General features: G+C 42.1%; 1 pseudogene; it reads left to right on the top strand.

Moving 5' to 3' along the window:
• Positions 1-2,026: 2,026 nt before the first annotated feature.
• Positions 2,027-3,455, top strand: LOC140531648 (beta-parvin-like; annotated as a pseudogene).
• Positions 3,456-3,701: the final 246 nt, after the last annotated feature.

Below are 3,701 nucleotides of genomic sequence, written 5' to 3'. Positions count from 1 at the left end.
GTATTAGACTGACTACCAGACTGAAGGTCTACAGAGCTGTTGTACTGACCTCATTGTTTATATATGCGTGTGAAACATGGACAATCTACCAGTACCATACCAGGAAATCGAATCACTTCCATTTGAACTGTCTTAGGAAGATTCTGAGGATCACCTCTCAGGATAAAGTACCAGACACTGCTCGAGATGAACTGCCAAGTATTCACACTACTCTTCAGAGAGTGCAATTCCGATGGGTTGGCCACATTTTTCGAATACAAAATGTACGGTTGCCAAAAAAGATTATTTTACGGAAAACTCGCAAAGGCAGGCGACAGTGGTAGTCAGAAGAAGTGATGCAAGGATACTCTCAAGTTCTCTCTCAAGAACTTTGGATTAAACTGTGCAACATGGGAGAGAGTGGCACAGAACCACTCAGCATGTAGTGCCCACATCAGAAAGCGTGCTGTGCTCTTTGAGCAAAGCAGAATTGAGCCAGCACAAAGTAAACACAGGATGAGCAAATTTGGGATATCCACTCCACCTATTCACACAAACTATGTGTGCCCATCCTGTGGTAGAGCATTCCCAGGTCATATTGGTCTGATCAGCCCCAGCTGACACACTGAAATTTTACTTTATCATGGTAATGTCTTCGAAGACAAAAGACAACAACCAGACCAACCATACACGCACACACACAGACACACACACAGACACACACACACATATTAGCACAGTGCATTACAAAAATTCATTCATTCATTTATAGTTCTATTCCTAGTCATCTTATATGAAACATGATTTCTTTTTAAACATGGCATTTTAAGGAACGATACAGATTAAATGCTCTTCCTAGATAACTTTATAACTGTTTATGCTTAACGACTTTATTGGATGGCTCAATTAACCACAATTATTTTTAGAATTTCTGGGGCCTATTTAAATAGGTTTGTGTTCCCATAGGAACTCTTACATTAAACAATGTCACAGTAAGAACCATTTTTATGAGATCAATGCCTCTAACAAGCAAAAATATATATATAATTTCCATGATTGGAAATTTTCCTGAAAAATACAATATTAAACTTCATGGCCTTTTACCATGTTTGGTTCAGATAGGCAACATGGCTATTTAGCAAGTATTCAGCAAGGGTAGCCCAAAAGAGTTCAAGCAGTTTTAAAAGTCGTTAGTTCAGACCCTCTTCAGTATCAGAATTCAAAGCTCAAAAAGGTATGGTAATGAGAGAAAATGATGCTTCTGAGAGGGAAAAGGAAATAAAAAGTGTAGCATGGAGAAACCAATGAAAATATTGCCACTTTACAACTTTGCTGGATGCCAACCCTGTTTGTCTTCATCTGTGAGTGGAAAAATTGAACTGCATGCAGAGACATGTGCACTTTATTGAGGTTCTGCCAAGGCCCATTCCAATGTCATCCTTCCCTCTCTGCCATACTCCATAGTCACATATTTCTATAAACAAATAGGTATTAGTTCTGACATTTACTTCTACAGGATCTGAAAAACTAAACCAATAACTAATTGACACCTCTATTACAGAGTAAATATATATATGTGTGTATGTGTGCATATACGTATATGCACACACACATATATGCATACTCATATATATGCATATATATGCACATATATATATATATAATTTCTTAAGAATTCTTAGTGTGCAGGAAACTGCATCGGTACTGGGCCATACTAAATGCAATATTCTCACAAACAAAAAAATGTCTAACTAAAGAATTCTCCATTTAAATTTCACTAAAGCCCTCCAACTGCTAACACACGCACTCCCCACTCCTGGGCAGCAGCTTGATTGTCCCTCCTCTGGTGCCCCCGCTGCCCCCTTCTACCCCATGTCCTTGATGCCTGCTGTCCTGCTCTGCTCCCTGGGGCTGCCTCTGTGGCCGCCCTGGGGCCAGGAAGGGCGAGCTCTTCCTGCTCAAGCTCAGAGACATGCTAGGAGGGAAAAAGAGAGCCAAGGAGGTGAGTGACCTCCAGGAAGAGGGCAAGAACTCTATCAACTCTCCTATGACGCCTGCCACAGTGGACATCCACCCCAAAGACACCCTCCTGGAACTGAATGATTAATTCACCCCACCTCCAGGGATGACCCTAAGTTCAAAGAACTGAACAAGGTTTTAATTGACTGGTTTAATGATGTGCTGGTGGAGGAAAAAATCATCATCAAGCAGCTGGAGGAGGATATGTATGATGGACAGGTGCTGTAGAAGCTTTTGGAACAGATAGTGTTAGAGGGAACACAAACTGAAGTGGCTGAGGTGATGCAATCAGAAATAGGTCAGAAACAAAACCTGCAAACCATCCTGGAGGCTGTTTATGAAGTTTTGTGGGCTCATGGCTTGGCCATCAAATAGAATGGTGACTCAATCCATGGAAAGAACCTCATGACCATTCTTCATCTCCTGGTTGCCCTGACCATGCACTTTCAAGTCCCTCTCTGGCTCCCTGAGCATGTCTCCATGGAGGTGGTGGTTGTCAGAAAGTTGGAAGGCCATTTGCACTCAACCCATGTGGTGGAGGAGCTGACTAGCACCACCGAGATGATGATGGCAAGTGAGACAGGTGAAGACTTCTCAGACTGTACTTTAAAATGTAGAAAGAGCTCTTGATGAACTAGAGGCCTGTTTCATGTTCCTGGCCATCATGTGATTTTCTTTTTTTTTTTTTTGGAAACTGCAACCTAAGGCCTCAGTTTTGTGATACTTATCATCACATGATTTCTTAGAACCTGAAACTTAAAGATATGGCAGCTATGGACACAAGATTTACATTGGTTAGCTACTTACTTCCTTGTTACCTATTGAGGGTAGATTCCCACTTTTAGATTGTGAACCTGACTTCCAGCTAATGGGAGAAAAGGGTTAGTAAGGGGGTGGAAAATTTCTGCTAGGGTATGTAATCACACTTTTGTCATCTGTAAGCTACTTCTCCCTGTCCACTGGTCGAATTGAAGTGGCCCTTTCTCGATCGTAATAAAATTCTTTTCTACTTTCTTCCCTGAGAAGCCTCAGAATTTATTTTGAGTAAAGGTATCTGTACCACAAAATGGGAAGATTTGAATGAGTACCCTTCGACATGCTATTTGACCATGCCCCAGATAAGTTCAGTGTGGTGAAGAAGTCTCTTTATCACATTGGTGAACAAACACCTTAATATGCTGAACTTGGAGCTGACAGAGCTGGAGATGTAGTTCACAGATGGCATGGTTTTGCTCATGGGTCTGCTGGAAGCATACTTTCTTCCTCTCCATAACTTTCATTTAACTCTGGAGAATTTCGAACAGAATGTCCACAACTTCTCATTCACTTTTGAACTCATGCAAGATGGAAGACTCAAGAAACCAAAGACTCTCCCAGAAGATGTCATCAACCTGAATCTCAAGCCTACCCTGCAGGTTTTGTACAACCTGCTCACCAAGTACAAAAACATCGAGTGATTCTGATGAAATCTTCATCCCCGATGTCTTCCTGAAGGGAGATCAGGTCTTGATCTCTCCTTTGTGCCTTAGTCTAGTTTGCCTGTCTCCTCTGTCTCCTTGGTGCTAGGGAGCAAAGCCTTCTGGAAATGAAGAGTTCTGGGACAGGAAGTGGAGGCTCCCTGCTTCAGTCTCAGGATCCTCACTCTTGCTTTGGTCTTTGGACAAATAATGAACCCAAACCCCATCCCCAGAGGAGGCCTCCTG

Source organism: Notamacropus eugenii, chromosome 3, assembly GCF_028372415.1.
Source record: "Notamacropus eugenii isolate mMacEug1 chromosome 3, mMacEug1.pri_v2, whole genome shotgun sequence".
Lineage (NCBI taxonomy): Eukaryota > Metazoa > Chordata > Mammalia > Diprotodontia > Macropodidae > Notamacropus > Notamacropus eugenii.
Note: the sequence above shows the minus strand (reverse complement) of the source record. Positions and strands in the feature narration are given on the sequence as shown.